The 15890-nt window shown below is 43.2% G+C and overlaps 8 non-coding genes across 8 annotated transcripts; all 8 read left to right on the plus strand.

The window, feature by feature from the left end:
• Positions 1–2065: 2065 nt before the first annotated feature.
• Positions 2066–2136, plus strand: trnag-gcc (transfer RNA glycine (anticodon GCC)). Its single transcript has one exon. It is a non-coding gene; the product is annotated as a tRNA-Gly (tRNA).
• A 196-nt stretch (positions 2137–2332) lies between these two features.
• trnam-cau (transfer RNA methionine (anticodon CAU)) lies at positions 2333–2405 on the plus strand. The gene has a single exon. It is a non-coding gene; the product is annotated as a tRNA-Met (tRNA).
• A 1139-nt stretch (positions 2406–3544) lies between these two features.
• Positions 3545–3615, plus strand: trnag-gcc (transfer RNA glycine (anticodon GCC)). The gene has a single exon. It is a non-coding gene; the product is annotated as a tRNA-Gly (tRNA).
• Positions 3616–4965: 1350 nt separating this feature from the next.
• On the plus strand, positions 4966–5036 carry trnag-gcc (transfer RNA glycine (anticodon GCC)). Its single transcript has one exon. It is a non-coding gene; the product is annotated as a tRNA-Gly (tRNA).
• Positions 5037–7870: 2834 nt separating this feature from the next.
• trnag-gcc (transfer RNA glycine (anticodon GCC)) lies at positions 7871–7941 on the plus strand. Its single transcript has one exon. It is a non-coding gene; the product is annotated as a tRNA-Gly (tRNA).
• A 196-nt stretch (positions 7942–8137) lies between these two features.
• On the plus strand, positions 8138–8210 carry trnam-cau (transfer RNA methionine (anticodon CAU)). The gene has a single exon. It is a non-coding gene; the product is annotated as a tRNA-Met (tRNA).
• Positions 8211–13333: 5123 nt separating this feature from the next.
• trnag-gcc (transfer RNA glycine (anticodon GCC)) lies at positions 13334–13404 on the plus strand. Its single transcript has one exon. It is a non-coding gene; the product is annotated as a tRNA-Gly (tRNA).
• Positions 13405–15145: 1741 nt separating this feature from the next.
• trnag-gcc (transfer RNA glycine (anticodon GCC)) lies at positions 15146–15216 on the plus strand. Its single transcript has one exon. It is a non-coding gene; the product is annotated as a tRNA-Gly (tRNA).
• Positions 15217–15890: the final 674 nt, after the last annotated feature.

Below are 15890 nucleotides of genomic sequence, written 5' to 3' on the forward strand. Positions count from 1 at the left end.
TGGCCAGCTTGGACATATGTGCAGTCCTCTACCTTCTAGAGAGAGCATTGGTAATGCAAAGGACAAAGGAATAAAGGCTTTAGGAGAACAAGTGTTTTTTTCCGTGAACTCTAGATGCTTAAAGCATATATAAAACCTAAAATTCAAGCCGAACTAAAGCGGACATCCAGGAATTGCGCTCCCCTGTCTAATACCCAAGATGTGTGCCAGTCAAGGAGCTTAGATTTCAACACCTGCAAATTTTCACACCACTAGAAGGGCATGAAACAGAACAAAGGAAAAAGGGAAGGTATGCTATAAAGATGTTTTAAGACATTTCTACCTTCTCTCCATCTGTTGAGTAGACGTGATGGGTGGACAGCTTCCGAAACAGTTTTACCTTTCAACAAAACATTCTGTCCCAAGTACAAATGTCATTAGTGCGACTGTCCAGTGTTGCAGTGGAACACAATGTGGGCATTGGTAGTTCAGTGGTGATGAGGTTAGTATGTGGTTTAGTATGTAGTAGTGATGGACCATCAAGAAAAAGATTCTGTCTACACGCGATGGTGTCTTCAATGGAACTCCTTTTTCCAATACGTGGGCATTGGTGGTTCAATGGTCGAATTCTCGCCTGCCACGCGGGAGAGCCGGGTTCGATTCCCGGCCAATGCAAGCGCCTCTTTAAAAGTCTCAGCTTGACTGACTGATATGCAGTAACAGAGGTCTCAGCCTTCTATTTATTCTCAGGACAATTAATGAAGACCCAATTAAGTGTGTCAATGCTATTGTCTTTATGAAATGCGAAAAGGTGTTTACAATTGTTTTTCAATTTAGCAGGCACATTCCCTCAGCCTCGTTGGCGCAGCCTCCGAAACTGTTTTACCATCCAACAAAACATTCTGTCCCAAGTACTAACCTCAATAGTCTGAAGACAATTAATGAAGACTCAATTAAGGGCGTCAATGCTATTGCCTTTGTGAAATGCGAAAAGATGTTTACATTTTTTCAATTTAGCATGCTTTTTCCCTCAGCCTCGGTAGTTCAGTGGTGATGAGGATAGATGTGATGAGGTGTTTACATTTTTTGTCAAGCCTGACACGAGGCAGGTCTATTGTAGAATGGCCAGCTTGGACATATGTGCAGTCCTCTACCTTCTAGAGAGAGCATTGGTAATGCAAAGGACAAAGGAATAAAGGCTTTAGGAGAACAAGTGTTTTTTTCCGTGAACTCTAGATGCTTAAAGCATATATAAAACCTAAAATTCAACCCAAACTAAAGCGGACATCCAGGAATTGCGCTCCCCTGTCTAATACCCAAGATGTGTGCCAGTCAAGGAGCTTAGATTTCAACACCTGCAAATTTTCACACCACTAGAAGGGCATGAAACAGAACAAAGGAAAAAGGGAAGGTATGCTATAAAGATGTTTTAAAACATTTCTACCTTCTCTCCATCTCTTGAGTAGACGTGATGGGTGGACAGCTTCCGAAACAGTTTTCCAACAAAACATTCTGTCCCAAGTACTAACTTCATTAGTGTGACTGTCCAGAGGTGCAGTGGAACACAATGTGGGCATTGGTAGTTCAGTGGTGATGAGGTTAGTGTGTGGTTTAGTACGTAGTACTGATGGACCATCAAAAAACATTCTGTCTACACGCGATGGCGTCTTCAATGGAACTCCTTTCTCCGGCACATGGGCATTGGTGGTTCAGTGGTCGAATTCTCGCCTCTGCATCTGCAAATTCTCACCCCACTAGAATGGCATGAAACACAACAAAGGGAAAAAGGAAGGTATGCTATAAAGATGATTTAAGACACTTCTACCTTCTCTCCATCTCTTGAGTAGACACGAGGGTTGGGCAGTTTCCGAAACTGTTTTACCTTTCAGCAAAACATTCTGTCCCAAGTACAAATGTCATTAGTGCGACTGTCCAGTGGTGCAGTGGAACACAATGTGGGCATTGGTAGTTCAGTGGTGATGAGGTTAGTATGTGGTTTAGTATGTAGTACTGATGGACCATCAAGAAAAAGATTCTGTCTACACACGATGGCGTCTTCAATGGAACTCCTTTTTCCAACACGTGGGCATTGGTGGTTCAGTGGTCGAATTCTCGCCTGCCACGCGGGAGACCCGGGTTCGATTCCCGGCCAATGCAAGCACCTCTTTAAAAGTCTCACAACTCAAAATGAGCGCAGCTTGACTGACTGATATGCAGTAACAGAGGTCTCAGCCTTCTATTTATTCTCAGGACAATTAATGAAGACCCAATTAAGTGTGTCAATGCTATTGTCTTTATGAAATGCGAAAAGGTGTTTACAATTGTTTTTCAATTTAGCAGGCGCATTCCCTCAGCCTCGTTGGCGCAGTTGGCAGCGCGTCAGTCTCATAATCTGAAGGTCGTGAGTTCAAGCCTCACACGAGGCAGGTTTTTCGTAGAATGGACAGCTTCGACATATGTGCGGTCCTCTACCTTCCAGAGACAGCATTGGTAATCCAAAGGTCAAAGGAATAAAGTCTTCAGCACAACAAGTGTTCTTTCCGTGAACTCCAGCTCCCCTCTCTAGTACCGAGATTTGTGCCAGTCAAGGAGCTTAGACTTCAACACCTGCACATTTTCACACCACTAGAATGACATGAAACAGAACAAAGGAAAAAGGGAGGGTATGCTATAAAGATGTTTTGAGACAGTTCTACCTTCTCTCCATCTCTTGAGTAGACGTGAGGGCTGGGCAACCTCCGAAACTGTTTTACCATCCAACAAAACATTCTGTCCCAAGTACTAACCTCAATAGTCTGAAGACAATTAATGAAGACTCAATTAAGGGCGTCAATGCTATTGCCTTTGTGAAATGCGAAAAGATGTTTACATTTTTTCAATTTAGCATGCTTTTTCCCTCAGCCTCGGTAGTTCAGTGGTGATGAGGATAGATGTGATGAGGTGTTTACATTTTTTGTCAAGCCTGACACGAGGCAGGTCTATTGTAGAATGGCCAGCTTGGACATATGTGCAGTCCTCTACCTTCTAGAGAGAGCATTGGTAATGCAAAGGACAAAGGAATAAAGGCTTTAGGAGAACAAGTGTTTTTTTCCGTGAACTCTAGATGCTTAAAGCATATATAAAACCTAAAATTCAACCCAAACTAAAGCGGACATCCAGGAATTGCGCTCCCCTGTCTAATACCCAAGATGTGTGCCAGTCAAGGAGCTTAGATTTCAACACCTGCAAATTTTCACACCACTAGAAGGGCATGAAACAGAACAAAGGAAAAAGGGAAGGTATGCTATAAAGATGTTTTAAAACATTTCTACCTTCTCTCCATCTCTTGAGTAGACGTGATGGGTGGACAGCTTCCGAAACAGTTTTCCAACAAAACATTCTGTCCCAAGTACTAACTTCATTAGTGTGACTGTCCAGAGGTGCAGTGGAACACAATGTGGGCATGGGTAGTTCAGTGGTGATGAGGTTAGTGTGTGGTTTAGTACGTAGTACTGATGGACCATCAAAAAACATTCTGTCTACACGCGATGGCGTCTTCAATGGAACTCCTTTTTACAACACGTGGGCATTGGTGGTTCAGTGGTCGAATTCTCGCCTGCCACGCGGGAGAGCCGGGTTCGATTCCCGGCCAATGCAAGCGCCTCTTTAAAAGTCTCAGCTTGACTGACTGATATGCAGTAACAGAGGTCTCAGCCTTCTATTTATTCTCAGGACAATTAATGAAGACCCAATTAAGTGTGTCAATGCTATTGTCTTTATGAAATGCGAAAAGGTGTTTACAATTAACAGTTGGCAGCGCGTCAGTCTCATAATCTGAAGGTCGTGAGTTCAAGCCTCACACGAGGCAGGTTTTTCGTAGAATGGACAGCTTCGACATATGTGCGGTCCTCTACCTTCCAGAGACAGCATTGGTAATCCAAAGGTCAAAGGAATAAAGTCTTCAGCACAACAAGTGTTCTTTCCGTGAACTCCAGCTCCCCTCTCTAGTACCGAGATTTGTGCCAGTCAAGGAGCTTAGACTTCAACACCTGCACATTTTCACACCACTAGAATGACATGAAACAGAACAAAGGAAAAAGGGAGGGTATGCTATAAAGATGTTTTGAGACAGTTCTACCTTCTCTCCATCTCTTGAGTAGACGTGAGGGCTGGGCAGCCTCCGAAACTGTTTTACCATCCAACAAAACATTCTGTCCCAAGTACTAACCTCAATAGTCTGAAGACAATTGATGAAGACTCAATGAGGGGGGGCATTGCTATTGCCTTTGTGAAATGCGAAAAGATGTTTACATTTTTTCAATTTAGCATGCTTTTTCCCTCAGCCTCGGTAGTTCAGTGGTGATGAGGATAGATGTGATGAGGTGTTTACATTTTTTGTCAAGCCTGACACGAGGCAGGTCTATTGTAGAATGGCCAGCTTGGACATATGTGCAGTCCTCTACCTTCTAGAGAGAGCATTGGTAATGCAAAGGACAAAGGAATAAAGGCTTTAGGAGAACAAGTGTTTTTTTCCGTGAACTCTAGATGCTTAAAGCATATATAAAACCTAAAATTCAACCCAAACTAAAGCGGACATCCAGGAATTGCGCTCCCCTGTCTAATACCCAAGATGTGTGCCAGTCAAGGAGCTTAGATTTCAACACCTGCAAATTTTCACACCACTAGAAGGGCATGAAACAGAACAAAGGAAAAAGGGAAGGTATGCTATAAAGATGTTTTAAAACATTTCTACCTTCTCTCCATCTCTTGAGTAGACGTGATGGGTGGACAGCTTCCGAAACAGTTTTCCAACAAAACATTCTGTCCCAAGTACTAACTTCATTAGTGTGACTGTCCAGAGGTGCAGTGGAACACAATGTGGGCATTGGTAGTTCAGTGGTGATGAGGTTAGTGTGTGGTTTAGTACGTAGTACTGATGGACCATCAAAAAACATTCTGTCTACACGCGATGGCGTCTTCAATGGAACTCCTTTTTACAACACGTGGGCATTGGTGGTTCAGTGGTCGAATTCTCGCCTGCCACGCGGGAGACCCGGGTTCGATTCCCGGCCAATGCAAGCGCCTCTTTAAAAGTCTCAGCTTGACTGACTGATATGCAGTAACAGAGGTCTCAGCCTTCTATTTATTCTCAGGACAATTAATGAAGACCCAATTAAGTGTGTCAATGCTATTGTCTTTATGAAATGCGAAAAGGTGTTTACAATTAACAGTTGGCAGCGCGTCAGTCTCATAATCTGAAGGTCGTGAGTTCAAGCCTCACACGAGGCAGGTTTTTTGTAGAATGGACAGCTTCGACATATGTGCGGTCCTCTACCTTCCAGAGACAGCATTGGTAATCCAAAGGTCAAAGGCATAAAGTCTTCAGCACAACAAGTGTTCTTTCCGTGAACTCCAGCTCCCCTCTCTAGTACCGAGATTTGTGCCAGTCAAAGAGCTTAGACTTCAACACCTGCACATTTTCACACCACTAGAATGACATGAAACAGAACAAAGGAAAAAGGGAGGGTATGCTATAAAGATGTTTTGAGACAGTTCTACCTTCTCTCCATCTCTTGAGTAGACGTGAGGGCTGGGCAGCCTCCGAAACTGTTTTACAACAAAACATTCTGTCCCAAGTACTAACCTCATTAGTCTGAAGACAATTAATGAAGACTCAATTAAGGGCGTCAATGCTATTGCCTTTGTGAAATGCGAACAGATGTTTACATCTTTTCAATTTAGCATGCTTTTTCCCTCAGCCTCGGTAGTTCAGTGGTGATGAGGATAGATGTGATGAGGTGTTTACATTTTTTGTCAAGCCTGACACGAGGCAGGTCTATTGTAGAATGGCCAGCTTGGACATATGTGCAGTCCTCTACCTTCTAGAGAGAGCATTGGTAATGCAAAGGACAAAGGAATAAAGGCTTTAGGAGAACAAGTGTTTTTTTCCGTGAACTCTAGATGCTTAAAGCATATATAAAACCTAAAATTCAAGCCGAACTAAAGCGGACATCCAGGAATTGCGCTCCCCTGTCTAATACCCAAGATGTGTGCCAGTCAAGGAGCTTAGATTTCAACACCTGCAAATTTTCACACCACTAGAAGGGCATGAAACAGAACAAAGGAAAAAGGGAAGGTATGCTATAAAGATGTTTTAAGACATTTCTACCTTCTCTCCATCTGTTGAGTAGACGTGATGGGTGGACAGCTTCCGAAACAGTTTTACCTTTCAACAAAACATTCTGTCCCAAGTACAAATGTCATTAGTGCGACTGTCCAGTGTTGCAGTGGAACACAATGTGGGCATTGGTAGTTCAGTGGTGATGAGGTTAGTATGTGGTTTAGTATGTAGTACTGATGGACCATCAAGAAAAAGATTCTGTCTACACGCGATGGTGTCTTCAATGGAACTCCTTTTTCCAATACGTGGGCATTGGTGGTTCAATGGTCGAATTCTCGCCTGCCACGCGGGAGAGCCGGGTTCGATTCCCGGCCAATGCAAGCGCCTCTTTAAAAGTCTCAGCTTGACTGACTGATATGCAGTAACAGAGGTCTCAGCCTTCTATTTATTCTCAGGACAATTAATGAAGACCCAATTAAGTGTGTCAATGCTATTGTCTTTATGAAATGCGAAAAGGTGTTTACAATTGTTTTTCAATTTAGCAGGCACATTCCCTCAGCCTCGTTGGCGCAGCCTCCGAAACTGTTTTACCATCCAACAAAACATTCTGTCCCAAGTACTAACCTCAATAGTCTGAAGACAATTAATGAAGACTCAATTAAGGGCGTCAATGCTATTGCCTTTGTGAAATGCGAAAAGATGTTTACATTTTTTCAATTTAGCATGCTTTTTCCCTCAGCCTCGGTAGTTCAGTGGTGATGAGGATAGATGTGATGAGGTGTTTACATTTTTTGTCAAGCCTGACACGAGGCAGGTCTATTGTAGAATGGCCAGCTTGGACATATGTGCAGTCCTCTACCTTCTAGAGAGAGCATTGGTAATGCAAAGGACAAAGGAATAAAGGCTTTAGGAGAACAAGTGTTTTTTTCCGTGAACTCTAGATGCTTAAAGCATATATAAAACCTAAAATTCAACACAAACTAAAGCGGACATCCAGGAATTGCGCTCCCCTGTCTAATACCCAAGATGTGTGCCAGTCAAGGAGCTTAGATTTCAACACCTGCAAATTTTCACACCACTAGAAGGGCATGAAACAGAACAAAGGAAAAAGGGAAGGTATGCTATAAAGATGTTTTAAAACATTTCTACCTTCTCTCCATCTCTTGAGTAGACGTGATGGGTGGACAGCTTCCGAAACAGTTTTCCAACAAAACATTCTGTCCCAAGTACTAACTTCATTAGTGTGACTGTCCAGAGGTGCAGTGGAACACAATGTGGGCATTGGTAGTTCAGTGGTGATGAGGTTAGTGTGTGGTTTAGTACGTAGTACTGATGGACCATCAAAAAACATTCTGTCTACACGCGATGGCGTCTTCAATGGAACTCCTTTCTCCGGCACATGGGCATTGGTGGTTCAGTGGTCGAATTCTCGCCTCTGCATCTGCAAATTCTCACCCCACTAGAATGGCATGAAACACAACAAAGGGAAAAAGGAAGGTATGCTATAAAGATGATTTAAGACACTTCTACCTTCTCTCCATGTCTTGAGTAGACACGAGGGTTGGGCAGTTTCCGAAACTGTTTTACCTTTCAGCAAAACATTCTGTCCCAAGTACAAATGTCATTAGTGCGACTGTCCAGTGGTGCAGTGGAACACAATGTGGGCATTGGTAGTTCAGTGGTGATGAGGTTAGTATGTGGTTTAGTATGTAGTACTGATGGACCATCAAGAAAAAGATTCTGTCTACACGCGATGGCGTCTTCAATGGAACTCCTTTTTCCAACACGTGGGCATTGGTGGTTCAGTGGTCGAATTCTCGCCTGCCACGCGGGAGACCCGGGTTCGATTCCCGGCCAATGCAAGCACCTCTTTAAAAGTCTCACAACTCAAAATGAGCGCAGCTTGACTGACTGATATGCAGTAACAGAGGTCTCAGCCTTCTATTTATTCTCAGGACAATTAATGAAGACCCAATTAAGTGTGTCAATGCTATTGTCTTTATGAAATGCGAAAAGGTGTTTACAATTGTTTTTCAATTTAGCAGGCGCATTCCCTCAGCCTCGTTGGCGCAGTTGGCAGCGCGTCAGTCTCATAATCTGAAGGTCGTGAGTTCAAGCCTCACACGAGGCAGGTTTTTCGTAGAATGGACAGCTTCGACATATGTGCGGTCCTCTACCTTCCAGAGACAGCATTGGTAATCCAAAGGTCAAAGGAATAAAGTCTTCAGCACAACAAGTGTTCTTTCCGTGAACTCCAGCTCCCCTCTCCAGTACCGAGATTTGTGCCAGTCAAGGAGCTTAGACTTCAACACCTGCACATTTTCACACCACCAGAATGACATGAAACAGAACAAAGGAAAAAGGGAGGGTATGCTATAAAGATGTTTTGAGACAGTTCTACCTTCTCTCCATCTCTTGAGTAGACGTGAGGGCTGGGCAGCCTCCGAAACTGTTTTACCATCCAACAAAACATTCTGTCCCAAGTACTAACCTCAATAGTCTGAAGACAATTAATGAAGACTCAATTAAGGGCGTCAATGCTATTGCCTTTGTGAAATGCGAAAAGATGTTTACATTTTTTCAATTTAGCATGCTTTTTCCCTCAGCCTCGGTAGTTCAGTGGTGATGAGGATAGATGTGATGAGGTGTTTACATTTTTTGTCAAGCCTGACACGAGGCAGGTCTATTGTAGAATGGCCAGCTTGGACATATGTGCAGTCCTCTACCTTCTAGAAAGAGCATTGGTAATGCAAAGGACAAAGGAATAAAGGCTTTAGGAGAACAAGTGTTTTTTTCCGTGAACTCTAGATGCTTAAAGCATATATAAAACCTAAAATTCAACCCAAACTAAAGCGGACATCCAGGAATTGCGCTCCCCTATCTAATACCCAAGATGTGTGCCAGTCAAGGAGCTTAGATTTCAACACCTGCAAATTTTCACACCACTAGAAGGGCATGAAACAGAACAAAGGAAAAAGGGAGGGTATGCTATAAAGATGTTTTGAGACAGTTCTACCTTCTCTCCATCTCTTGAGTAGATTTGAGGGCTGGGCAGCCTCCGAAACTGTTTTACAACAAAACATTCTGTCCCAAGTACTAACCTCATTAGTCTGAAGACAATTAATGAAGACTCAATTAAGGGCGTCAATGCTATTGCCTTTGTGAAATGCGAAAAGATGTTTACATTTTTTCAATTTAGCATGCTTTTTCCCTCAGCCTCGGTAGTTCAGTGGTGATGAGGATAGATGTGATGAGGTGTTTACATTTTTTGTCAAGCCTGACACGAGGCAGGTCTATTGTAGAATGGCCAGCTTGGACATATGTGCAGTCCTCTACCTTCTAGAGAGAGCATTGGTAATGCAAAGGACAAAGGAATAAAGGCTTTAGGAGAACAAGTGTTTTTTTCCGTGAACTCTAGATGCTTAAAGCATATATAAAACCTAAAATTCAACCCAAACTAAAGCGGACATCCAGGAATTGCGCTCCCCTGTCTAATACCCAAGATGTGTGCCAGTCAAGGAGCTTAGATTTCAACACCTGCAAATTTTCACACCACTAGAAGGGCATGAAACAGAACAAAGGAAAAAGGGAAGGTATGCTATAAAGATGTTTTAAGACATTTCTACCTTCTCTCCATCTCTTGAGTAGACGTGATGGGTGGACAGCTTCCGAAACAGTTTTCCAACAAAACATTCTGTCCCAAGTACTAACTTCATTAGTGTGACTGTCCAGAGGTGCAGTGGAACACAATGTGGGCATTGGTAGTTCAGTGGTGATGAGGTTAGTGTGTGGTTTAGTACGTAGTACTGATGGACCATCAAAAAACATTCTGTCTACACGCGATGGCGTCTTCAATGGAACTCCTTTCTCCGGCACATGGGCATTGGTGGTTCAGTGGTCGAATTCTCGCCTCTGCATCTGCAAATTCTCACCCCACTAGAATGGCATGAAACACAACAAAGGGAAAAAGGAAGGTATGCTATAAAGATGATTTAAGACACTTCTACCTTCTCTCCATCTCTTGAGTAGACACGAGGGTTGGGCAGTTTCCGAAACTGTTTTACCTTTCAGCAAAACATTCTGTCCCAAGTACAAATGTCATTAGTGCGACTGTCCAGTGGTGCAGTGGAACACAATGTGGGCATTGGTAGTTCAGTGGTGATGAGGTTAGTATGTGGTTTAGGCTGCAAGCGCCTCTTTAAAAGTCTCAGCTTGACTGACTGATATGCAGTAACAGAGGTCTCAGCCTTCTATTTATTCTCAGGACAATTAATGAAGACCCAATTAAGTGTGTCAATGCTATTGTCTTTATGAAATGCGAAAAGGTGTTTACAATTGTTTTTCAATTTAGCAGGAGCATTCCCTCAGCCTCGTTGGCGCGTCAGTCTCATAATCTGAAGGTCGTGAGTTCAAGCCTCACACGAGGCAGGTTTTTCGTAGAATGGACAGCTTCGACATATGTGCGGTCCTCTACCTTCCAGAGACAGCATTGGTAATCCAAAGGTCAAAGGAATAAAGTCTTCAGCACAACAAGTGTTCTTTCCGTGAACTCCAGCTCCCCTCTCTAGTACCGAGATTTGTGCCAGTCAAGGAGCTTAGACTTCAACACCTGCACATTTTCACACCACTAGAATGACATGAAACAGAACAAAGGAAAAAGGGAGGGTATGCTATAAAGATGTTTTGAGACAGTTCTACCTTCTCTCCATCTCTTGAGTAGACGTGAGGGCTGGGCAGCCTCCGAAACTGTTTTACCATCCAACAAAACATCCTGTCCCAAGTACTAACCTCATTAGTCTGAAGACAATTAATGAAGACTCAATTAAGGGCGTCAATGCTATTGCCTTTGTGAAATGCGAAAAGATGTTTACATTTTTTCAATTTAGCATGCTTTTTCCCTCAGCCTCGGTAGTTCAGTGGTGATGAGGATAGATGTGATGAGGTGTTTACATTTTTTGTCAAGCCTGACACGAGGCAGGTCTATTGTAGAATGGCCAGCTTGGACATATGTGCAGTCCTCTACCTTCTAGAGAGAGCATTGGTAATGCAAAGGACAAAGGAATAAAGGCTTTAGGAGAACAAGTGTTTTTTTCCGTGAACTCTAGATGCTTAAAGCATATATAAAACCTAAAATTCAACCCAAACTAAAGCGGACATCCAGGAATTGCGCTCCCCTGTCTAATACCCAAGATGTGTGCCAGTCAAGGAGCTTAGATTTCAACACCTGCAAATTTTCACACCACTAGAAGGGCATGAAACAGAACAAAGGAAAAAGGGAAGGTATGCTATAAAGATGTTTTAAGACATTTCTACCTTCTCTCCATCTCTTGAGTAGACGTGATGGGTGGACAGCTTCCGAAACAGTTTTCCAACAAAACATTCTGTCCCAAGTACTAACTTCATTAGTGTGACTGTCCAGAGGTGCAGTGGAACACAATGTGGGCATTGGTAGTTCAGTGGTGATGAGGTTAGTGTTGGGTTTAGTACGTAGTACTGATGGACCATCAAAAAACATTCTGTCTACACGCGATGGCGTCTTCAATGGAACTCCTTTCTCCGGCACATGGGCATTGGTGGTTCAGTGGTCGAATTCTCGCCTCTGCATCTGCAAATTCTCACCCCACTAGAATGGCATGAAACACAACAAAGGGAAAAAGGAAGGTATGCTATAAAGATGATTTAAGACACTTCTACCTTCTCTCCATCTCTTGAGTAGACACGAGGGTTGGGCAGTTTCCGAAACTGTTTTACCTTTCAGCAAAACATTCTGTCCCAAGTACAAATGTCATTAGTGCGACTGTCCAGTGGTGCAGTGGAACACAATGTGGGCATTGGTAGTTCAGTGGTGATGAGGTTAGTATGTGGTTTAGGCTGCAAGCGCCTCTTTAAAAGTCTCAGCTTGACTGACTGATATGCAGTAACAAAGGTCTCAGCCTTCTATTTATTCTCAGGACAATTAATGAAGACCCAATTAAGTGTGTCAATGCTATTGTCTTTATGAAATGCGAAAAGGTGTTTACAATTGTTTTTCAATTTAGCAGGAGCATTCCCTCAGCCTCGTTGGCGCGTCAGTCTCATAATCTGAAGGTCGTGAGTTCAAGCCTCACACGAGGCAAGTTTTTCGTAGAATGGACAGCTTCGACATATGTGCGGTCCTCTACCTTCCAGAGACAGCATTGGTAATCCAACGGTCAAAGGAATAAAGTCTTCAGCACAACAAGTGTTCTTTCCGTGAACTCCAGCTCCCCTCTCTAGTACCGAGATTTGTGCCAGTCAAGGAGCTTAGACTTCAACACCTGCACATTTTCACACCACTAGAATGACATGAAACAGAACAAAGGAAAAAGGGAGGGTATGCTATAAAGATGTTTTGAGACAGTTCTACCTTCTCTCCATCTCTTGAGTAGACGTGAGGGCTGGGCAGCCTCCGAAACTGTTTTACCATCCAACAAAACATCCTGTCCCAAGTACTAACCTCAATAGTCTGAAGACAATTAATGAAGACTCAATTAAGGGCGTCAATGCTATTGCCTTTGTGAAATGCGAAAAGATGTTTACATTTTTTCAATTTAGCATGCTTTTTCCCTCAGCCTCGGTAGTTCAGTGGTGATGAGGATAGATGTGATGAGGTGTTTACATTTTTTGTCAAGCCTGACACGAGGCAGGTCTATTGTAGAATGGCCAGCTTGGACATATGTGCAGTCCTCTACCTTCTAGAGAGAGCATTGGTAATGCAAAGGACAAAGGAATAAAGGCTTTAGGAGAACAAGTGTTTTTTTCCGTGAACTCTAGATGCTTAAAGCATATATAAAACCTAAAATTCAACCCAAACTAAAGCGGACATCCAGGAATTGCGCTCCCCTGTCTAATACCCAAGATGTGTGCCAGTCAAGGAGCTTAGATTTCAACACCTGCAAATTTTCACACCACTAGAAGGGCATGAAACAGAACAAAGGAAAAAGGGAAGGTATGCTATAAAGATGTTTTAAAACATTTCTACCTTCTCTCCATCTCTTGAGTAGACGTGATGGGTGGACAGCTTCCGAAACAGTTTTCCAACAAAACATTCTGTCCCAAGTACTAACTTCATTAGTGTGACTGTCCAGAGGTGCAGTGGAACACAATGTGGGCATTGGTAGTTCAGTGATGATGAGGTTAGTGTGTGGTTTAGTACGTAGTACTGATGGACCATCAAAAAACATTCTGTCTACACGCGATGGCGTCTTCAATGGAACTCCTTTTTACAACACATGGGCATTGGTGGTTCAGTGGTCGAATTCTCGCCTGCCACGCGGGAGACCCGGGTTCGATTCCCGGCCAATGCAAGCGCCTCTTTAAAAGTCTCAGCTTGACTGACTGATATGCAGTAACAGAGGTCTCAGCCTTCTATTTATTCTCAGGACAATTAATGAAGACCCAATTAAGTGTGTCAATGCTATTGTCTTTATGAAATGCGAAAAGGTGTTTACAATTAACAATTGGCAGCGCGTCAGTCTCATAATCTGAAGGTCGTGAGTTCAAGCCTCACACGAGGCAGGTTTTTCGTAGAATGGACAGCTTCGACATATGTGCGGTCCTCTACCTTCCAGAGACAGCATTGGTAATCCAAAGGTCAAAGGAATAAAGTCTTCAGCACAACAAGTGTTCTTTCTGTGAACTCCAGCTCCCCTCTCTAGTACCGAGATTTGTGCCAGTCAAGGAGCTTAGACTTCAACACCTGCACATTTTCACACCACTAGAATGACATGAAACAGAACAAAGGAAAAAGGGAGGGTATTCTATAAAGATGTTTTGAGACAGTTCTACCTTCTCTCCATCTCTTGAGTAGACGTGAGGGCTGGGCAGCCTCCGAAACTGTTTTACCATCCAACAAAACATTCTGTCCCAAGTACTAACCTCATTAGTCTGAAGACAATTAATGAAGACTCAATTAAGGGCGTCAATGCTATTGCCTTTGTGAAATGCGAAAAGATGTTTACATTTTTTCAATTTAGCATGCTTTTTCCCTCAGCCTCGGTAGTTCAGTGGTGATGAGGATAGATGTGATGAGGTGGTGTTTACATTTTTTGTCAAGCCTGACACGAGGCAGGTCTATTGTAGAATGGCCAGCTTGGACATATGTGCAGTCCTCTACCTTCTAGAGAGAGCATTGGTAATGCAAAGGACAAAGGAATAAAGGCTTTAGGAGAACAAGTGTTTTTTTCCGTGAACTCTAGATGCTTAAAGCATATATAAAACCTAAAATTCAACCCAAACTAAAGCGGACATCCAGGAATTGCGCTCCCCTGTCTAATACCCAAGATGTGTGCCAGTCAAGGAGCTTAGATTTCAACACCTGCAAATTTTCACACCACTAGAAGGGCATGAAACAGAACAAAGGAAAAAGGGAAGGTATGCTATAAAGATGTTTTAAGACATTTCTACCTTCTCTCCATCTCTTGAGTAGACGTGATGGGTGGACAGCTTCCGAAACAGTTTTCCAACAAAACATTCTGTCCCAAGTACTAACTTCATTAGTGTGACTGTCCAGAGGTGCAGTGGAACACAATGTGGGCATTGGTAGTTCAGTGGTGATGAGGTTAGTGTGTGGTTTAGTACGTAGTACTGATGGACCATCAAAAAACATTCTGTCTACACGCGATGGCGTCTTCAATGGAACTCCTTTCTCCGGCACATGGGCATTGGTGGTTCAGTGGTCGAATTCTCGCCTCTGCATCTGCAAATTCTCACCCCACTAGAATGGCATGAAACACAACAAAGGGAAAAAGGAAGGTATGATATAAAGATGATTTAAGACACTTCTACCTTCTCTCCATCTCTTGAGTAGACACGAGGGTTGGGCAGTTTCCGAAACTGTTTTACCTTTCAGCAAAACATTCTGTCCCAAGTACAAATGTCATTAGTGCGACTGTCCAGTGGTGCAGTGGAACACAATGTGGGCATTGGTAGTTCAGTGGTGATGAGGTTAGTATGTGGTTTAGTATGTAGTACTGATGGACCATCAAGAAAAAGATTCTGTCTACACGCGATGGCGTCTTCAATGGAACTCCTTTTTCCAACACGTGGGCATTGGTGGTTCAGTGGTCGAATTCTCGCCTGCCACGCGGGAGACCCGGGTTCGATTCCCGGCCAATGCAAGCACCTCTTTAAAAGTCTCACAACTCAAAATGAGCGCAGCTTGACTGACTGATATGCAGTAACAGAGGTCTCAGCCTTCTATTTATTCTCAGGACAATTAATGAAGACCCAATTAAGTGTGTCAATGCTATTGTCTTTATGAAATGCGAAAAGGTGTTTAAAATTGTTTTTCAATTTAGCAGGCGCATTCCCTCAGCCTCGTTGGCGCAGTTGGCGCGTCAGTCTCATAATCTGAAGGTCGTGAATTCAAGCCTCACACGAGGCAGGTTTTTCGTAGAATGGACAGCTTCGACATATGTGCGGTCCTCTACCTTCCAGAGACAGCATTGGTAATCCAAAGGTCAAAGGAATAAAGTCTTCAGCACAACAAGTGTTCTTTCCGTGAACTCCAGCTCCCCTCTCTAGTACCGAGATTTGTGCCAGTCAAGGAGCTTAGACTTCAACACCTGCACATTTTCACACCACTAGAATGACATGAAACAGAACAAAGGAAAAAGGGAGGGTATGCTATAAAGATGTTTTGAGACAGTTCTACCTTCTCTCCATCTCTTGAGTAGACGTGAGGGCTGGGCAGCCTCCGAAACTGTTTCACCATCCAACAAAACATTCTGTCCCAAGTACTAACCTCAATAGTCTGAAGACAATTAATGAAGACTCAATTAAGGGCGTCAAT

The sequence above is a fragment of the Channa argus genome, unplaced genomic scaffold (genome assembly GCF_033026475.1).
Source record: "Channa argus isolate prfri unplaced genomic scaffold, Channa argus male v1.0 Contig120, whole genome shotgun sequence".
Classification (NCBI taxonomy): domain Eukaryota; kingdom Metazoa; phylum Chordata; class Actinopteri; order Anabantiformes; family Channidae; genus Channa; species Channa argus.